We start from the raw sequence: 22,151 nt of genomic DNA, 5'->3' as shown, positions 1-22,151 counted from the left end.
TAACTGGATACCAACATCCATGACGAAATCGCCGCTAGTCCTGTCGCTATGCTGCAGAGCACATTGCAGCGCAGCTTTGTGGTCAAAGAACGGCGGCAGCTTCCTCCTTCAAAACAATAGTCTGTGAAACTCCCAAGACTGCCTAACAATGTTGCACGTATAAACCGTAATTATTTATTGTAATGAAATTTTTATCACCAGTTCAAATCGGGCGTTCTTTATGATCACCCGGTATATAATATAATGTGTTTGCAATATAATATAAATAAACTTTCGCGGGGTGCAAATAGTGACCTTTTCAGATGTATGAACCTCTCTTCCACGTTGTTACACTGTTGCAGACTAACAAGGCCCTGGCGCCTGGACCTACAGCTACTACAATTCTCTGCGGGGTTCGTAATTTGGCCTGCCAAAGTGGTTGTATACCTGTTCTTTCATTAATATAGTCTCTTTACCGTTCATCCTCATTTTCGCAATTAGCCAAAATTAGCAGAAAAGCGTAGTAAAATAAAGCAAATCAGATCACATTAACATTTGCAAGTGAATCAACGGGAACTGTTGGCATTTCATGTATTTAATGAGTACCTAATTTCCGCCAAGTTATGGGTAAAATGTTTTCCATCTATTTGAAATCTTACTATGTTGGTATTATCCATCTCTTGGAGCTACTGTTTGCAGTAAGGGTGTGCGGGATCCCGAAAAGTCGGGACCGGGATCGGGAAAAAAAATTCTCGTCCCGATCCCGACTTCGGGAAATGACTTCCCGACTTCTCGAAATCCCGAGCATTCTGGAAATATCGAATGGTAATTTTAAAAAGTCATTAATTCTCGACGTTTTCTGCATTGCAAGCGTCTGGAACTTATCGGAAATTGTTAGTTTTTATTCTAGAAATGAAGAAGAAGAAAATCACTCAAGGTGAAAATGACGGGTAGAATTCGAGATTTCCCGAGCTTCGAGAAATTTCAAACATTTCCCGTACCGAAAATTTCCCGACCTTGTCGGGAAATGGGAAATTTTTCCCGTTCCGAACATCGGGATTTAAAATATTTCCCGTCCCGATCCCGTCCCGACCAAAAAAATTCTGTCCCGCACAGCCCTAGTTTGCAGCATGTAGGCGTTCTACATTTTACTTCATTCTTTTTTCAACGCTTCACGCCCCCCAGCCTCCTACTCCTTCCTCCACATCTTTCTGCCAGTCCGTAACACCCCCTCCCCTGGTTTCCCTCCCTACTAATTATCCTTCTTCCATCCTTAGGACGCCATTAATCTCTGCCACTACAGGTGTTACGCCATATAACTCAAACAGTTCTTCCTTGATATTCATTTTCTTTGCTCAATTAGCACATTCAGTGGCATAGATCTTATTTTGCCACATGCTCCATGAGTTCCATCAGAACGTGATGTGTCGATTGGCTATTGACATTAAATAAAGCAACCAATGTAATCAAAATATCCTGGGTTTGATACCCCGGTGCTTGGTTTTTGTTTCAAAGTACTTCCCATTTCTAGAATTTTGGATAATTGATAATATGAGGATGAATTGTGATAAGATGAAATGGATGAATGACAATCACAAACACATATGGACAGCACAAAGTTACACAGAGTATTATAGGTACTGGTTGTGGGTTTCAGACGTCAGAGCATCACTAGGCCTGCAAAATACAGTCCAGGGAGTAGCCTACTATGTGGAAGAGAGGTTGAGTATCTTCAGAAAGGATCCCCTTACACCTCAGATCCCCGGGTGCGGAGGTGTGGTTAGGATCCTACTTTAGAAATTGTAGGTCCAGTCCCGATTTACCTATCTGCGAAAAGTGAAATTATTGACAGACTACTGTTTGAAAGTTGTTTGTGAATGTTTGTTTTATGTCCACTTTATTACGGTCAGATAGCAAATCTGGACCGGCACTGTGCACCGAACCACTGTGCACAGTGCCGGATCTACGGTACAAGCCGCAAGACCCCGCGGTGCGGAGGGGGGCGGAGACAAGCAAGCCTTTAGGGCTTTAGGGGGCCCTCAGCCATTGACATAGTAGAGGGTTCGTATATACGTATGTAAAACATAAACGTAGATGTTCAGGGGTACAGAAACGTATACAATATATACAGGTAAAGGTAAAGTTCCCTGTGCATATAACACCGTGCCATGAAGTCACATTTAGGGCATGTGGGGGGGGGGCCTTTGGTAATATTTTGCAGGGGGGGCAAGATGTGTAGATTCGTGACTGTGCAATGTGCCTCCACCGGAGGATCGAACTCGGGATCGCTTACCAGTAAACAGCCTTACCCACTACGCTATCGGCGAGCACAGAAAGGTCTTTGCGCGTACCAGATTGCTGAGTAGCTACCGATAGGTTCCATAGTTTAAAGCTCGGCCGGACCTTTGGCCGACGCCAATGGAGCTTCTTTCTAAATTTCCACTTCATTAAAAAAAAAAAAGCTATAATATTCCAAATTCTGAGAAAATACAGTTTTTTTAATTAAAATGTTTTGGGTGCGTCAGCACTGAGGCTATTTCGCACCCGTCACACTATGCGGGGTCCAGCCCCTTATCATAACAAAAATAAAAGCGTGTCTGAAAACTAAAATTTCCTTACCTTTGTTAAAAGCTGAGGCTAAAAAAAGCGCTCAGCACAAATAAGGACAAAACACAGGACGACACAGAATTATACTGACCATGGGGCCGGTCGCCAGAGCCTCGTTAGTCTGCAGCCAAAGGTGCACTACGTGGAAGGAGCACCCCTTACACCCCAAATACATATTGTTATTAGGCCTACTTGATTCCGTGTTTTCTTATAAGTGTAATTTACACAAAACTAACACCAGCGGAAGTTATATTTAGTATTGACTAATACTAACATATGAGGTAGTGTGCATACTTATGAATGATATTTCATCCATTGTATCGGCCTCCCTGATGGCGTAGTGGTAACGTCATCGCCTTGCAATCGAAGAGTCCCGGGTTCGATTCCCGATTGAGGCACAATGTATTTCTGATACCACCTTAAAGTAATTGTATAGTTCCGATTAGCCTTTCTGTGCGTAAAGTGAACTTAAAACAAGCTCAACCAACCAACCATCCACTGTATCTCATGTCTGAGGTGGCCTCCGAGTAAGCTGGTGACGTCTGTCTTGTCTCCGCGAAAGGAGTGATGCTATGTTTCAGTGATAAAACCGTGTAACGTAACAGCCTATGTCACCGATGTTAGACTTTTTTTTGAAGGGGATAAAGAATTCTTCACGTAACAACATTTCCAAGCATACAAGACAGAACATGGGGGAACCACGATTGCACCAAAATTACCAACTTCGCCAAAAGAGTGCACGCGTGTACCACTTCAAACGTAACAGGGGACTACAATTCGTGTGTGCCTTCCCAATTTCGTTCTGCATCTACCCTCAGTCATTCCGCCTTTGATGTCTGAGCCGAGTCCAATCCGATTTTGGCCGATTCGACTTCCTCAGCGTGGTTCACCATCATCCAGACGCCCCACCAGCAACACGCACCTTTATTTCTGGTGCTGCCATAAAGTCCAGATTTTACGGCCAACTGTCTACGCAGGAGCTTTTTTCCATCGGCGCCCCGTGATTTGTTGCTTTCTTCCTCAAGTGTGAAATTGGATCCCAGTGGCAAGACACGTTCTGATGCAATTATTTTGTCATAAGGAGAGCTGGGTTCATTTGTTCAGTTTCCTTAATGAGTTTTCCCTGAAAATTACGGGAGGCTTGTTTTTAATAATTTATTTTCGAATGGCTTGTGTGAGACTAAGTGAAATTGAATTCATTGGAATGTCTATTTCTACTTTCTTATTCCTATTTCTATTATTACTAGAGCCGCTTTGGACGGAAACATTTTTATTGATTGAATTTTAAATTTTGATTACGTCAGCACTTAGGCTATTTTGCACCCGTCGCATTATGCGGGGTCCAGCCCCTTATTATAACTAAAATAAAACAATATTACATACATGTAATGACTGAGGCTCGGAAGTTTAGGAAAAATCCCTTTTTTTTTCCTAGTGTCCGAAGACGAGGCTCAACATAATATATGTTCATTTTAGGTCATTGTAGGCCAGAAAAAGGTGGGTTTTATTTGTCCTTTTTTGCCTTTTTCGGCGTTTTTTGGCTTATGGGTCCCTCTTTAGCCTTTTTTATGTCCTAACGGCTTTTTGTTTTGCAACTTCACCTTTCGACTACGTTGTTACTGCCCATTCTCAATTCGAATCATCATCAGTTCATCACCTCTTAAACATCGTTTCTGTAGTAAGGAAATAAAAATAAATAAATATATTTGAACCATCCCTGAAACGAGAGAAAACTATTTTTGGACGACTGAAGCAGGTACGGTACAAGGTCCTTTAACCGTAACTTGTCTGGAAGGTCGCGCTGTATAAGTGGCAACTTTCTCTTGTTTTGAAGTTTTCAGCACGGTGTATACGACCAGACAGCACGCGCCTGCAAATATCTCAAGTCAAAATAAAGAGGTGCCGCGCATATTCATTAAATATGTAATTAAAACTGAAGTTATTAATTAATTTGGATCACATTTACACGTCCTTTTTTCCGTTTTTAAGTCCTTTTTTGACATTTTTAGGTCTATTTTTTTGGCAATTTATAGGTCTTCAACTTCCGAGCCCTAGAAATTACGAAGGACTAAAATATTCTTACTTGGGTTAAAAGATGAGGCTATAAATGGACACTCGTAATTTTGAAAAGAAGGAAAACATTCAAGTAACTTTAAAAAACTCATAATTTTCGGGCTATTTTGAAAATTGGAGGTCTATGGTTGGACTGCACTTGTTGCACACTGTGAACTTTTTTTTGGTCTTTATTACATGCAAAAGTAAAACATATCAGCAATAAACGGTGATTGAAAACTACGAGATTACCCCTTTCATATGTTACGTTTCAAATAACATTGCATAATTTTTGTTGCAAAAATTTGACATTTTCAAAATGCGTTCGTTAAAATTCACCTTCATATGTATATAAATGAACAAAAAATGGAACTGGAATATAATCTACAGTTTTCAGAAAATGACGTGTTAATTTCTTCCACGTGGTGCTGGTTTTATTTGAAAACCTTTCTAAGTCATTCATTTTAGTGGTTTCGTTTGAAACCAGTCGACCCGAAGCGGATAATTTTGATGGTTTCGTTTGGAACCAGTCGTCCCGAAGCGCATAATTTTGGTGGTTTCGTTTGGAACCAGTCGTCCCGAAGCGCATAATTTTGGTGGTTTCGTTTGGAACCAGTCGTCCCGAAGCGCATAATTTTGGTGGTTTCGTTTGGAACCAGTCGTCCCGAAGCGGATAATTTTGGTGGTTTCGTTTGGAACCGGCCATCCTGTAATGGTTTTAAAAGCGATTCAGATCACAGATTAGCTATGGAACCAGGATTCGGGTTCGAACGCCCATCCCAGCAGGGGTGTAATGTCCTTGAGGGTGGATGCAACTGTGGGGAACAGAGGTTTGGCAGCCACCACTGAACTAGGTTGAACTTCCGGAAGGGCGTAGGAGACGATGATAAGGAATCATTCTCAGCGGGGATAAACAACGATAGCAACCATGCTTTTCGTTAACTAATTCCTTGCCAGAGATGCTTTCCGTAGTTGCCACACGTGTACGGATCTTTCTCAAAGTAACCAACTTGCTCTCACTCTTCAGTATTCCCAAACCCGGAGGCAGGGCTGTTGTTAGGAAAAGCACGACCTTGTGTGAACCATGTTCCCCTAGGCCCTTGTGTTTTGTTTGATTGTTTAAGTTCACTTTATGCACAGAAACGCTAATCGGGACTGGACCTACAGTTTCAAGTGAGATCCGAATGACTATGTGCTTACACTGGGTATCGAACACGGGACCCTTTGATTACAAGGAAACGACGTTACCACTACTCCATCGGGAAGCCCCATTCATCTTTTGATGAAATTGAAAGTATAGACAAGAGCTTATTTCTCGTAAAAATTATACACAAAGCACAACATAGTTATTAGTATTTCTAATTATTGCATATTGTTTCATATTGACCAACCCTTATAAAATGAAAGGGTGTAGATTGCATCAATTGGACATGGCAGTAATATGTTAGGCCTAGGGGAGAAACCTTTTTGGTGCATGTCATGACAACGTCCGCCATCTTGGTGACCGCCATCTTTGATCCAACTTCATTTCTTTAAATGGGAAGGGGGCATGTGGGGTATGGTTTTTGGCCAGAATTTCACCAGGAATTCAGTGGTGAAGTCAGCTTTATGAAAACTTTAATGATAAGGAAGTTATGAACAGTTTGGTTTCAGAAGAGATGCAATTTGATTACTCGCACAATTGGCGAAATATGCCTAGAGAAAAGAAAGCAAGTATTTACAGTAATTGTGGACATGGAATAAGCATTTGATAGTGTGAAGTGGATGAAATTTACAGAGATATTGATTGGTTTATTGAAATAAAATTTTAGGGTACATTAGCACTTAGGCTATTTGCCCCGTCACATTACATGGGGTCAAGGCCCTTACCATGGGTAAAATCAACACGTGTGTCTTGAGAACTAAAAATCTCCGTTCACCGAGGCTAAAAGCTGAGGCTGTAAAGGGTCTCTCAGCACATAAAGGGACAAAACACAGGACAACACACAGCCCTACAGAAGATTATAATGGCGCCAGAGCCTCGTTGCCCGGTAACATTGCAGTTATCGGATATTTAGGCCGTGTCCCAAAGGTGCAAGTACGTACTTGAAGCGAGCATCCTCCGAGTATGGTCTTGGAGTGCGGTCTTGAAGTCGTGGACTGGAAGTGAAAGTCTTTCAAATTGCTCTTCGACTGCAGCGCCAAATACGATCATTGGATAAAACTGAGTACTCGTTCTTTTTCCCTGCGTTTAAAACACTTGTTTTTCACCATATAAATCACGTTGCATTTTCAAATGTTCGTACACATACATTTCCACACATTAGAAGCACTTTAACCAACAACTTGCTGACCCATAACGTATATTTAACCTGTGTTGCTGGCTTTCTATCTCCGCGATTTTAAACAAACGAACAACGAGTGTGGATATCACGTGACCGAGTCAGGTTCCATCTGCACTGCTATCTATGCACTTGCGTACTTCTGTTCTTGGCGCTTTCGAACTGTACTAGGTGACGTCACTTCCGCCAAAACCATGCTTCAAGTACGTACTTCGTACCTTTCGGACAGAGCCAGAGATATTGGAAAGGCATGGTGTAGATTGGAAAGAGGTAAGGCTCTTAAGGAATGTGTTGAAACAACGAGTTAAGGTGAGATTAGAAGGACTGTCAGGAGTAGCCTAAGTGAAATTGGGAGGAGTACGGGAAGATATCAGCCTAGCTATCATACATTATTCAACATCTACTTAGAAGAGCCGGTTCCCGTGGCAGAGTGGTTAATTAGCAAATCGCGCTACGACGCCAGGGGTCCCGGGTTCGAATCCTGGCCTGGGCATGGATGTGTGTGTGTCCATTCATCAACTTAATCATATCATCCCTCATCCTCATCTTCGCAAATTAGCCAAAAAGTGGTACAAGAAGCGAAGTAAAATAAAACAGTTTCCAGAATAACGAGGGGGGGACAATAATAGGAGAAACAAAAAGAGTAGTGAATAATATGCTAGAAAACTTAATGCCCACAATAGATTTGCATATAAAACTTGACGAAAATTGATCCATGCGGAAAGATTAACTTTGTGGTGCGAATGTCACTGAATGACTTCAAATTACTCTGAATTCAAGACTTAGTGATCATGATTGAGAAAACTTTGAAATTTACATAAATATTGGTTTGTATGTTCTTAAAAAATATATGGCAACACTGGTAGTCTGCTTTGTTTATTAACAAATAGTGAGCTTAGCTGTATCTTATAGCTTTATTCATTACACTTCTCAAATGCCTGAAGTTCTAGTTGGAAAATTAATTAGGTTCTTTTGAATGACAGATTCATTGTAAAACCACACGTGGTTTGGATTTTGCTATTAAAAAAAACTCACTGGACAGGTTGTAAGATGTTTGGTTTAACGATTAGAGAATGTTGCACAACTTGTTATGGATCCTTCGTCCCAGAATGGTGCCAGTGTGCTGGAGAGTGAAAGGCATTGTGGGATATCGAGTCAATATGACTCATCGCTCTCTTTTGGATCGCCTGTCTACTTGCATTGTCTCCATAAGCTCACCTAAAAAGTTTTAAAGAGGGGCGGGGTCAACTCCTGAAAGAGCATTTTGAATGTGATTACTTGTATAAATATAGAAATAAATAAATATAGTTATAGTCGGGGATAGAAAAATACAGAGGGCCTGAAAATTTTCATCTGGCCCCTGAATTTTCAAATTCAGTTCTAATTTTTTTTTTTTTAAATATTTCGAATTTGCCTATGAAAATTTCCATTACTTTTTTTTTTAAAAAAAAAATAACGAGTATAGTATGTGTTTTTTCTGTATCATGTGTAGAGCCCGGAAGTTCAGGCATTTATTTTCGTTAAAATAGGCAGGCAAAAAGGCATTTATAATGTGGAAAATAGGAACTAAAAATGAAAAAAAAAGGCAAAATAAACCGAAAAAAGGCACATTTGGAAGTCGCTTACTTTTATCTCTAATTTCTGGCAAAATGTTAAAATCTAAATTGGGAAGAGCATTTCAATTTTCTCCGTCTTCATTGCACATAACTACCAGTGGCGTGCGGTGACGTTTAGACTAGGGTACGCAAGAGAAATACGTAAGTGAAATCCTTAGTGGATAATTTACCAAACTTTGAAAACAAAACTAGTGGCTGTATCAAATGCATTCATATGCACACAAAAAGAAAAAAATATTTCTGCCGCATTTTTTGTTATGTTAAAGGAAGCAGAATTTAAGCTTCCTTTATGCACACTAAAGCTGATTGAAGTTAGTTGAATTGAAATGGGATCTAATTCAGGATTTTTTAATATAAAGACATAACCTTAAAATGCTACCGGAGAGATTCAGATGTAACACGATAAAACATTTGTATGATATTTTATATTCTTGCTTCGCAAATATATTCTCAAAAAACGTGCAGCCCAACATTTCAACCTTGATTAGTTTCTTCATGCAGCGCGATGCACATTGAACGGGAACGAAAGAACAGACAAATGTTTAAATAAGTAATATCTTAATTAAGGGTTGAGGAAGAAATAAACACATAAGTAAGTTTTTTCCTGAAAATGCCTAACATACTGCTTACCATCCTTCGTAACTCCAGCCTGAGACAAGTCCTCCAATTCAGGAACAGGCCTCCCATTTCGGATTATTTCCACTTTCTTTTCATAACTATATGACGAAAAACCCCTCTACAGAACGTCATCGACAACTCCCGATTCCATATTATTTCTATTTCACCTCTTCACCGCAATGACAAAACAATAATAAGAACGAAACACTGCAAATTTCACACGCAAGACGGAAGAAACAAAAAACGTCAATCTCTCGCGGTAACAAGTGTCTCCTTTCTCGAAATAGCCACTCACATTTGTAGATGAATGGATCAGGGTTGTCAGTCGACGAGATATTTTGTAGAATGAAGAAATTACGGACTCTCGTAGAAAATGCATCAGAATAGAATGGTATTAATCCCAACACACTTCAAAAGCTCAAATAAACGTTGGGCAGGGTTCGAAGTCCTGAGGGGGAATGGAGGGATTTCCCCCCACCAATAATATTGGCCACAAAAATACCCACACCAAAATTTCCCCGGGGGGGGGGGAGTTTTTGTTATAACAATGAAAGATGAAGGATAATATTGAAAACATACACTACCTCTTCAAGAGATATTTAACAGATCTACACCAATAGCAAAATATGTAGAAGTAAAACAAGAATGCAAGACAAATATAAATATGATGTTAATAGAAAAACTATTGCATAATAAAACGATTCCAACTATTTTTGTAATTTATTGAATTAATTGTAATTAATTTATTCTTTAACCCGTTAGTAAATGAATTTGTTTGCTACTTTATAAATATCCCATGTATATAAAAGTAACAAATTGATTTCTTTCTATGTATTTATTAATAATGCATTTTTAAATATTTAGAAATTCATTATTTTTTTATATGGAATGACATTATAAATATGTATATCATAATTATATTATGTGTATATGTAATATATGCGCGCGTGTGTGTAGATTGAGATATCTCCCCACCCCACCACCACCAATATGATGTTGCACCCTTATGTTGGGCACAATGTAACGTCCATTTACATAACTTTGCAACGTAAGGGAGCGGGGGTACATTCGAATCCCATAGTAAGCATTGTGTTTATGTTTTTTCTTTCGTTCATTTATATCGTCGGGTCAACAGTCAACACCCATCCTTATCATAAGCTGAAATGCAAAGTGACACGAATACAATTTTGATCTCTAGAATGAGAAAGACAGATACTGAGAATGGTGTGAAACATGCAAATTGTCCACATAATTTCCCTCTGACACATTGACATGACGACGCCGAAAAGTGTTTCAGGTTAAACGCAATACTCAGTCGATCACTCCATTTCCCTCACCTCCCGATAAACATTTTCTTGCCTTCCGCTCCGATTTGTATGTCAGTAATCAATTTTTATAACGCATTTTTATTGCAACCAAATCACAGGGATTAATTTATCTAAGCGTGTCTGTCCAGTGTTAGTAAACTAAACATTCGAGAAAAAATATATGTTGACTACTACCAACACTGCAGACGCTGCCAAAATCTTGGGTACCCTGGCTTCTTAGAACCATGTGCTTTGAACAGGAAAATGCACCGTGGGATGAGCGCGGAAAGACCCAAAGATATGGTGGGGGTTGATCGGAGCCAATGGGGATTGCCCTCCGAATTTCTAGGGTACCCAACAGAGGCAGCAGCTTTTGCTCGTGGAAATCGGCAGAAGCCACGGTGGATGGGGTGGGTGCGGGCAACACCGAAGGCACAATCGGGATCATTCGGGCAGACGTTCGGGACTGCCTGGAGGGCCAGGCTACTCGAGCAAGGAAGCAGCGTTCTCGGACGGAAGATAGAATTTCTGGCAGTGGAAGGGGTTTCGGAGAGACGATAGTTGAATTTTCATGCTCCGAGAAGGTGGGGAAAATTATTATTTTTTCTTACGGTGTTGTGGGTACGCAGTGAGTACCTTGCGTACCCAGAATGCACGCCGCTGATAACTACAAGGTGCTTTTTAAGTTCTCAACATTCATTGATAGTCGTCTGTCAGAGAGAATGTTTTTCATAATAGAAAATGATCTTTCTACTTCGACAGAAGTTATTGGAGCATACATAAAACAAGCTAATGTAGCTGGACTCATTTCGGTAACAGCATTTTCACCTTTTAGAATATCACATATTGTTTTCAATTGTTTCAGGTTCTCATTTGCACTCACTACCCGTTTGCACTTTTCCGCAACAGCTGACCCCTTTTCATCATCTGCTGCATAGATTCCTCGAAGATTTTCATGGATGCTATAATTGTAATTGTCTCTGGCAATGCACCATAATGTGCAAAAATAAATTTGAATAGCACAGGGTTTTTTTTCACTTCACGAATTGAAGCCGCTTCATTTTCTGGAAGAGCATCGATCATCTCACTGATTTTTTCAAGGTTGTTAGCATAATATATAGCTGCTGATATCCAGGTTCCCCATCTCGTCAAGACTGGTTGCTGAGGCAAACTAAGCTCATTCGCAACTTCCTGAAATTTTCGGGTTCGAGAGGGAGATTTCAGAAATATCTTCTTTGTGTTCGAAATCAACCTGTCCACTTCAGCAGTCAATCATGCACAAGAAATGTTAACCGAAAGGCAATATCCTAACTCAGCATGAAATACTTTTTTCTCACACTTTTCTCCTTCAGCAATGTTGAAACATGCGTGAGTTCAATATTACTTAAATAAGGCGAAAATTATTCACAAAATAAACGGAAGAAAAATAAATGCCAACAACGTTTTTTGTGAGAAAAATAATTTATATACACATTTTTTAAAAAATTGTCAAATTTCATTGAAAAAGGCAAAAAAAGGCATTATAATTAAAAATAGGCAGTGGGGTCCCAAATAGGCAAAATGAAAAGGCTTCCAAAACATTCGAAACAACATAAGAAACGTATATCCGGAAAAATTTTATCAATATATGCAGTAGATAAAAAGAGGCATTTTGCCAAACTTCCGGGCTCTAATCATGTGTATCATTAAATCAGAATAATAAACATGCCATTATAATTTTATTCATTGTTGCTAAACGAATTTTATAATCTGCAGCGACAGCAGAGTCAACCATATACTAGAATGTGTAGCATAGTTATTCATACTGTAACCGGTAGAGTTGTTTACCCTTTACACCGCCGAGCGGGTTTTTGAAAGTAACCCCTCTCTGGCCGCGGCATTTGCGTGCGAATTTTAAATTTTTACACCTATTTCAGAAAAACGTTATATCTCGGAGACTATTTGAGCAATCTACTTCGGGTAACTTTTGTTTTTCAGCTAGAACATCAGGGCATGCAACCGTGCAAGAATCAAAACGCCAAAGCCAATAAGAGGGGTTAAGTGGGGCGCGGCCCCCAACTTTCAATGACAAAAATCATAAAAACGGGGAGTGTTTTCACATATTCGATAATGTAATGCACCCGGATACATGAAATGACTTTCATTCGGTTGAGAAAGGACCATTCTTTGAAAATAAGGTTAAAGTTTACCTCTCTTTCTCAAAATAGCAGGGAAAGAGGGGCAAACTCCCCATTTGTATGATTTTTTCCACATGACATTTCAAAGTTTTATCTGAACAACTGTCAGAGTTTACAACCTCACATACAAGTATGAAGGTGCTAAAAGCACATGAACTTTCTAATGGTGACCCATCGACCGACTACGCCTATATGTGACCCATTGGCCAAGTAAAGGTTAGGAGGCTACTACGGTGAAAGAATTAAGTACTTTTATTCTAAGATATATATATATATATATATATATAGGATATGTATGTTTGTTCCGGTATAACTCACGAACGCCTGGAGCAATTTCAATCAAACTTGTTACACACATTACTTACAATCTGGAAAGAAATACTGTATGGGTAAGACACCCCTGGCACCCCTAGGGGTAGGGGTGGAAAGGGGTGACATGTAAAATTAATCGAAAACGACCGATATTAGTGTGGAATCCATAGCTTTCGGGGTCGCTAAGATGAATAGTGACACTCCCAATGCCGTTCAATTTCCTGGAAGTGAAACTAAAAATGTTGTTTATAATCAAGTTTTGAGTTAAATTAATATTATAGTGAATTTGTAAAAGATTTTACTTTATAATTTGTATACTGTACTTATACTTTTAAATACCTGTAAATAAAATTAGTTACATTTTGCACTATAGTTAGAATGCATTATTTTCCTGTCTAATAGAAGATTGGGATAAATAAATATACGAGCAATGCTGGGCAAACAGCTATTCTTAAAATAATTATTACATTAAATGTGTTAAGGCGAGGAGATACAGTTACGCACCATGCGTGCATTTATTTGAATATCGTCGGAATGGGCACTGCCACTGAAGAAAAACGTTCGGGTACAAGAGAGTATGAATTTCTCGGCATGTGACAGGTCGAAGCGTTTATCAAAGATGATTATTAAGCTAGATACGACCTGTAAAATATATGACGAATAAGAATTTTTGGAATTCCATGTATTCCTTATGGGGAATCAACTTCAACATCAAGTTACGGCTAATCAAATGGGAGTTCGACTTTTCTGCTGGGCAATCACTTCTTCAATCTGCCCTCTTTCCGTTGATATCATTTTCTATTCTATCGGAAGTTTGATATGCCCAAGATAACAAATCAAAAAATACTTCCATATGACCAATGCATTTCTCCTTGCCTCCTGGCAGTGTTGCCAAACCTGGTGCGCATGAAAGAGCTAAATTTCACCTTAAATGGGGTTAAAACTGACCCTCAAAGAGCTAGATTTACGAAGTGCTTCCTAGAGTACTGTTAGTTGTCAAAGGGGTGGGGCGCTGCTATTACCGCTAACTCTAAATTGATGACAATTTGTTCTTAGATTTCACCCTCTAGATCCGGCGACATGTATCACCCATCTCATGGTCGTACGAAATCGAAAATAAAGGATTCCCTGATAACAATATTATGCCAATTTCACGTCAACACGGCGCTATAAAAAAAAAGTAACTGGGGATATAAGAGGCGGTGGGACGACGCAGCCAATATAACAATATCGCGTCACGTGCAAAATGTATAATCATGGCAAAAGTTGGTCTACGTGGGGCGGAACCAGTGATGGTATCATAGTGAGGCACGGGGGCGGGCGCCCCAGTTCACAGGCAAACGAGTGCACGAAAGAGCCAGATCTGGCTCCAAGAGAGGTAAGTTGGCAACACTGACTCGGAGGGAAAAGCCAGGCGGAGACTGTCTCGCATGCCCTTAAGATCACATTTCAAAATGCAAGGCTTTATATCTTAGTTGGATTCATGGATTTCTTCTTTTCCCGTATTTGAAAATAACAATAATAATAATAATTAATAAAATAAATAAAAATGCTGGCTCCCATGGAAAAGGGCTGAATTAGTTTTAGTTTGTCTACCCCTGATTATGATATTAATATTTTTCAAGTATATTAAGACCAAGGGGGGGGGGGATCTGGCCCTGATAACGCCCTTTTCGGTGCGCCTATGAGTCATTCCGCAAGGTGCAATGTGGACGCGGCCGGGGATAACAACAAGGTGACACCCTCTCGAACTAATTGAGAAGTGATATATCAGTAGAGTTCGGTGACATTTGGTATTAGTCAAACGACCATGTGAGTTCAGTTTTTGATGTCCAAAAAAGGTAAGCGCGACTGAATTTACAGTTTAAAGTGTGATCCAAACCAGTTTGTGCCTCCATTGGATATCGAACCCGGAACCCCTTCATTACAAGGCGACGATGTTATCTCTAGGCCGTCGGGAAGGCCTCCAAGCGACTAGGCATGTGTTTGTGTGTACATACACACACATCATTAATCGTCATCATGATATTAGTACGTATGTACGTACAGTCAACGGCAAAGATAAAGGTAGGCAAATTGTCCATCGCTACAAGTTTCATTACTTTTTTTATTCTACATCATGTATTGTTTTAAGTAATGAAATTATGTTCGTTCGAAGCAGTTATTGCCCTCTGCTTATTGGCGTATTTATCTCAATTCATTTTCATCACATTCTGTAACGCAGACCGAATGAAAATGGTGATGGACAATACGCCTACTGTTTCTTTTGCCGTTGGGTGTACAAGGTACTTAAAGGCACCTAAAAACCTTCTTGTTTAATGTTTTAATGATTGGTCTATTTAATTTTATCGATATCCTTTTGAAACTACAAGAATCGATCGATTGCAATATATGTTGTTGAATGTAGAACTATTACACATTCAACTACCGAAATACTCGTATGTTAACGAATTTCCACAGTCTCGGTCAGAATATTCCTCTGCTCCGCCTTTCCTGGTTGCACGAATTCGCGATTAAAATTAACCGATATGCCATCTGCCGGGATTTTCAGGAAGTACTCTAAGTAGGATACGTTGTGTTGAAGTCGTTTAAAGCATGGTGAATATGCGAGAAAGTAAGGTCTACTGTTCAGGTTTTTTTGTATTTTTTTTGCTCTAAATAGTTTTATGGGTCGGAACAAATTAAAAGTTTTCATGTGTTTCCACCCCGTGGAATCAACAAAATGAAATCTGTTAATAAATCAGGGAAAACGTAATTGACAGAAGATTGGTATGGGGGATATAACACTGTAATTCGGCAAGGAAATTACGAAGAATGCACGACTCTGCTTACTTTATGTATCGAGAGATAAATATATATTTCCATGAAAGTAAAGTTTTAAATTGTACTTTATAAATAAAGTTTTTTTTTTTCGAAAAATCATGAAGCGTCTTAACCAATGCGTCCATGTATTACCGGTGTTACGTATGTGTGAAATTTGGAACAGGTGCAAGTCGATTAAGAGGGAAGATGAAAATAGTTTGAGAATGAATTAATGTCAAATGTAACCAGAAAAAAAGTGGATATGCTAATGTTACTGTTTCATTCAGTACGATGTCCTTTTTCAGTGAGTATAGCCTGGTCATGAAATCGTGAATATTATTATTAAACCAGCCTTTCTCTTTCGAGAAAGAACTGCAACGATATGTTCGCAATTTTCTCCTGTCCCAGCTTTTCAAGTACAGGTCAATTTCAATTCCTTTATTTTCAAATAATTTCCGAGAACCCCAGTTACATGACGTGCAGATGATACAGCACTGCTTTGGACAACCAGTGCGTATATATAGTTTCGTCTGCATTTTCCGTGTTATTTTTGCCTATTATAATTAAATGCTTCGTTATCAGTACAGCTTCACGTTTGTTAGAGTACCTGGAATTCACATCGCATTCGCAATATTTAAAAATAATGCGTAATTTAAACGTTTTCTACCATACCAGTCATGACAACACGCTGCTCTTTTGTACTACTGCTGAATGTAAACAAAGATCTATCCTACTTAGAGCGGCCATATTGGAAGCGACACTAGCGCTCAGGTGGTAATTTTAATCGCGAATAGAGTCACTCGGGGGAATATGCCCATCGGGGTTAAATACCCACCCCCTCGTATCTCGCGCAACGTTAATGTTATGGCAACTCTGCGACTCTTGTTTGAAAGCGCCCTCCGTGGTGAGACGAGGCAGCAGGTTTGGAGCTTGTGAGAAGAATGTGAAGCCATTCAGGGTTAATTTCATGAGGTAAGAAGACAATTTTTGAGGTAATAATTTTTTGGACGTTGCTGTTATTAACACTGTGCAATAATATTCCCAAGAGAAAGAAACTGAATTATATTTGGTGTAAAGATCAAGAGACAGGGAAATATTGCAGAGTGAAACTGCCGCATGGTGCTCAAAGTTGCCAACCCAGTGATTCAATTTTCTGCTTGTAGCTGTGGGGTGATATGCCCATGGGCATTATTATGAGAAGAAAGGACCACAATGTGACTGGATCCAGTGTATTCGTTGTAGTATGTGCAGTGATGTGCGTCTGCGCGTAAACAACGATAGTCTACATTCTACACGTAGACTATTTTATACACGTAGATTACGTAATCTATGTAAACAACATGGCGAAAGGTGATAACTTAACAAAGGGCGCCGTGGAATTAAAAGAAAATTATATTGCGTATCAGTTGCTGATGTGTGAAGAGAACTTTCCATACTCTTTCTTCCAAATTCGAACAATTTCTCACCTAGGAAGAAACCTAATATAGGAAATATTCTAGTGTTTTATGGGAAAAAGACCACTCTTGCCTCACGACTGCCATCTGTTGTTGCTTTTTGCATACTATTTATCTTCTTCCATAGTTGATAGAAGAGAAGAGAAATTTTGTTGTAAATAGGATTCTTTTAATTTCGTTAGGAACCAGTACAGTTGAAAATGTCACTTTCCTTTCATGAAAGCCTTGACAATTAATTTTAATGCACTTTAGATTGTCTACGTAGTCTATGTAAACTACAACCCAATGTAATCTACGCGTAGATTACGTGTAGACAACGCATGTAGACGTAAACTTATAGTCTACGGCACATCACTGAGTATGTGGATGCATGAAATATGTATCAAATTCACGTCCATGTGTCCAAAGTGCAATGCAATTTCTCACAAATGTAAACAGTAAAAGAGGCTTAGGTAAATTCAAAATAGATGTTGTTAGAAACGCTATGCTTGTCTGTACAAATGATGTTCTGTTTGCGAAACAAACGTTAATAATCTTCCAGTTAATTCTGTGTATTATTTTCCTTTAAATATGTCATGTCAAGTATTATAACAATTGTTTCTTGTATTGGGCATTTTACCCTGAACACAGGGTGATTTGCCCAAATTGACGTTCATCTATTTATTTTTCTATGGTTCTCTTGCTATGAGAGCCGGACCCTGTGGCCGAGTGGTTAGCACATCGCGCTGCGACACCAAGGGTCCCGGGTTCGAATCCTGCTCGGGCTTGGTTGTTTGTGAATGTCCATTCATCAATTTCATCATTTCATCACTCATCCCATCTTCGTCAAGAGGCACAAAACGCGAAGTAAAATAAACTAAATCAATCAATCTTGCTATAAGACTTACAGTAATAAAACTTATAGGTAACAATAACAAAACATGTAGCTTTCATTTGACATCCTTTTCATTGCGACACTCGTTCATTTAGCGAAGCTATAAACCACAAAAAAAAAAAAAGTTGGGCGTATTCCCCCGAGTCACTCTACATAATGCACATACACAATTTTCACCACGTTTAGTTTCTTCTACATGGAAATGGACACACTATACTAGTCGTATTTCCAGCTGACGGCTGAGCTTCGTGGCTATTTCTGGCTCTTTCTTTACTCCAATCGTCTTCGGGGGTATGTGCCCACTCCGATGATGCAGTGGGAGCGTCGTTGCCTTGTAATCAAGGAGTCCTGGGTTCGAACATAGTGGTTCGATTAGCCTTGCTGTGCATAAAGTAGACTTAACACACCAAATCAGGTGTGTGTGTGGGTGGGTGTCAACAAACTCAGTTGCGAAGTAAAAGCCGTAAAGGTATAATCGCTCTCCAGAAGCATCGTTGCCAAGCGTACTTTTCTTTTTGCCAGTTGCATAACGACCTACGGGTGGTCGTTCCGGAAACTTTATTATGCAGGACCACGTGTGCAGTTCTACCATTAACCCCCGTTGGTTTCTGGCGCTGACGATATCGTTGCCTGAGAACTCTTTCGCTTTACAGTACGTTTGGCAACATGTGTATCCGACGCTCCTTTGTTTCGTCCCACTAACAGCGTTCGGTACCTTGTGACACGAGAATGCCCGATGTCAGTCGAAGACAATCAATATCGCCGATTCGCTGTTTCCCAGCAGCTAGCTGGAAATGCAACGATCATAGTCCATTAATTTTTACAGTGCCTTTCCCGTAAAGACTCTTCCTTTTGACTTGACAAGTCACCAAACGTGGTGAAAAAGCTTGCTACAGTGGTTCCGGCCAAAGAACGGACTCGGAAATTCTATTTTTGTCTTTTCTGTCGAAAGCCATGGAGGGTCACATGAACCGCTGAACCAATCGGCTTTGTCCAGTTCCCGTGGTGAGGGGGGAATCCTCGTGGTGTTCTGCGTTGTCAAAGTTTTCGTTTTGGGTCGTTTTCGAAACAGGTGGCACCCTCAACAAGGCCAAGCACGGCGAAGCCTAATGAGTCTCCGATTCCCTGCCTCTCCCTGAAATGCGAGCGAAGGGGGGTTGTTGACAAGAGGTGTCGTGTACGACTGGACAAATATCAGGCGTGTAGCAACACCACTTTCTCCCCCTTGAACTGGAGGCGGAAAATCTGGGTTTCCTCATGTCCATTCTCTGGCCAGGCGGACTTTAGTAAGCAACATCTCATGGAATTGTTTTCAGAACTTTTGCTTCGGGTGTACACCCACACTCGATCGCCTCCTAAGCTTAAGAAACTCAAACGACTATGCCTACGAAAAGAGAAGTATACGTACGTCATTTGACGTTATGTAGCGTTGAATTTTTAGTGCAATAACATTTGCATGGATAATCGTCCTGTGGCAACTGGTGTACCCTATCACCCGTTGCTGACAAACGTTTGTAATCAAAATTCACCAAACTATGAGTTAGGAACTCCCGAATGGGCTTCTGTGGGGTTGGCATGTCTCACTGCTCTGTCAGTATGTACTGACCCAACTTTTAACGCCAACACCCACAGGCTACCGACCACCAAAACCGCGACTTGCATCAATGCCGTCTGCAGACCAACAGACGAACCAAAGACACGGATAGGCCATTTGTGGGTATATTATTGTTCATATACCATGGCGGAGCTGTTACACGCATGCCTTTGACACCACTTAAGGAATATTCGTATTCAGCTCAGGCATCTCCTAAGGACATGCTCCTTGATGTTTTTATGAAGCGGTCCAATGCACTGTGCTGCTCTTCAGTCTTCCCGCGTACACCAATGCGTCTTAACTGCTGACAAAACCTCTTAAAAAGCGGTTCTTAAATTTGTTTCCACCTTCTGGTAACTTCGTTGAAATTTATTGAATACGAACAATACAAAACACAGTTTCCAATTGAAGAGGAACCTGTGTACAAAGACTTTGATGTAAGAAGTGGTGGAAGAACCTTTCCTCGCCCCTTCTTTGTTGTCTACTTTTATTGTTCTTGTGGAGAGGCAACAAAGAGGCGACAAGTGGTATAATTTCTACCGCTGCTGTAGTTTTTATGCGGTTCTAGTAGATTATCAAGCAATGTTGTTTGATAGTTTCGAAAAGCTTTCAAATCGTGTTAAACTTGCGTACTCATACCAAATAGAAAGGTTTTTCTCCTGAGCTTCCTAGAAATTCAGTCAAGGAAAGGTAACGTAAAAAGCACGTAGGGAAAAAACATTTTTCAGTGTATGCTTTAACACCCCACCCTTCAAAAATTCTGGATGCGTCTACGAGGTCTGACAATTAAGTTCGCGAACTGATCCTAGAATAAGTGCTACCGTACATACCTCATTACTGAATATCACTACAGTCACCTTTGACGTACTCCCGTTGTGAAGCTATGCACCGACGCCAGAGCCTATTCCATCCTTTAAAAATTCAATATGATGACCAAGGCAGAAATTTATTTTACTATAAAACATAAACTAAACGTAACGTTTCAACCTTATAGCAAGGTCTTCTTCAGACTCTGGACCAAGTACAAATGTAACAAGGTACAAAACAGGACGATTTATATACACAAACATTACTCCCCTCCAGACTATTAGAAAGTTGTTCTGGAACATTCTAGCAGGTGGCTTTCCCTTGTCAACTGTACTTTCACCTAAAAGGCTAAACATATTAACTTCCATATAGAATGTGGTTGGACTCTTTTATTTCACGCTCTTTTTTCTTCATTCTTCTTCCTTCTTCTCTCCTCTTTCTCTCTTGTCCTTTCCACTCTTTCTAACACCTTCTTCCATTCTTTGTTTAACTTCAGTCCCCCATTCCAGTTCATTGTGTCTTCTTCACCTTTCTTCTCTATTTCCTTGGCCTCCTTCCATTTTCTCACTAGCATTCTCTTCTCCCTTCCTATCTGCTTAGCCTCATCCCACTCTGTCATGTCCTGTTTCTCTCGTGTGTGAGACGCACCTGCTAGAATGTTCCAGAACAACTTTCTAATAGTCTGGATTGATTGATTGATTTAGTTTATTTTACTTCGCGTTTTGTGTCTCTTGGCTAATTTGCCAAGAGACACCAAGCCCGAGCGGGATTCGAACCCGGGACCCTTAGCTTCGCAACGCGATGTGCTAACCACTCGGCCACAGGGTCCGGCTAATAGTCTGGAGGAGAGTAATGTTTGTGTATATAAATCGTCCTGTTTTTGTATCTTGTTACATTTGTACTTGGTGCAGAGTCTGAAGAAGACCTTGCTACAAGTAGTGTTGCCCACGGGACGAGACGGGACAGACTTTTAAAAATTCGAGACGAGACGAGATTGATCATGTGTCCCGAGACAAACGAATATTTTCGAGACGATACAGCATTTCCACGAGACGAGACAGGCCAAAGTCTCGTCTCGTGGGCAACACTAGCTACAAGGTTGAAACGTTACGTTTAGTTTATGTTTTATAATAAAATTAAATTATTGCCTTGGTCAGCATATTGAATTTTTATATCATGGAAACAAGGCATAATGGTGTCACCCTTTAAAGCAATTTTGGAACTAATTTTCTGGAATAGCCACCAGATGTCCTGAATGTCACCCAAATGTCTTCCTTTCCATATTTCCTTTATCGTTGAGTAAAGAAAAGTCATTGGGGGTCATGACTTTTTCATCACCAGTGACAACACGGCCCAAAACAACGTCCTGCCTCTCCAAAAGGTCGTCGACTCTCCTTTTCAGTTAAGATTTTCCTAACTGTTTCTCTATCGACCATATTACGTGGTATGGTCTGATTATCACAGTCAACCGACGATCTTGACGCACAGTTCGACGAATTTTTGCAATGTTTTCGTCAGTTCTGCCTATTAATGGCCTCTCTGCATCAGTGAAGCTTTCTCTTCCCTCAAAAAAACGTTTAATCCATTTGTACGCTGCTGTTTCTTAATGGCATTAACACCATAAACTTGGA

General features: G+C 40.1%; 1 protein-coding gene across 1 annotated transcript in view; it reads right to left on the bottom strand.

Moving 5' to 3' along the window:
- Col4a1 (Collagen type IV alpha 1) overlaps positions 1-22,151 on the bottom strand; it is a 312,472-nt gene that overhangs the window by 137,312 nt on the left and 153,009 nt on the right. The gene's annotated exons all lie outside the window — the stretch shown is intronic.

The sequence above is a fragment of the Lepisma saccharinum genome, chromosome 26 (assembly GCF_977018435.1).
Source record: "Lepisma saccharinum chromosome 26, izLepSacc3.1, whole genome shotgun sequence".
Taxonomy (NCBI): domain Eukaryota; kingdom Metazoa; phylum Arthropoda; class Insecta; order Zygentoma; family Lepismatidae; genus Lepisma; species Lepisma saccharinum.
Note: the sequence above shows the minus strand (reverse complement) of the source record. Positions and strands in the feature narration are given on the sequence as shown.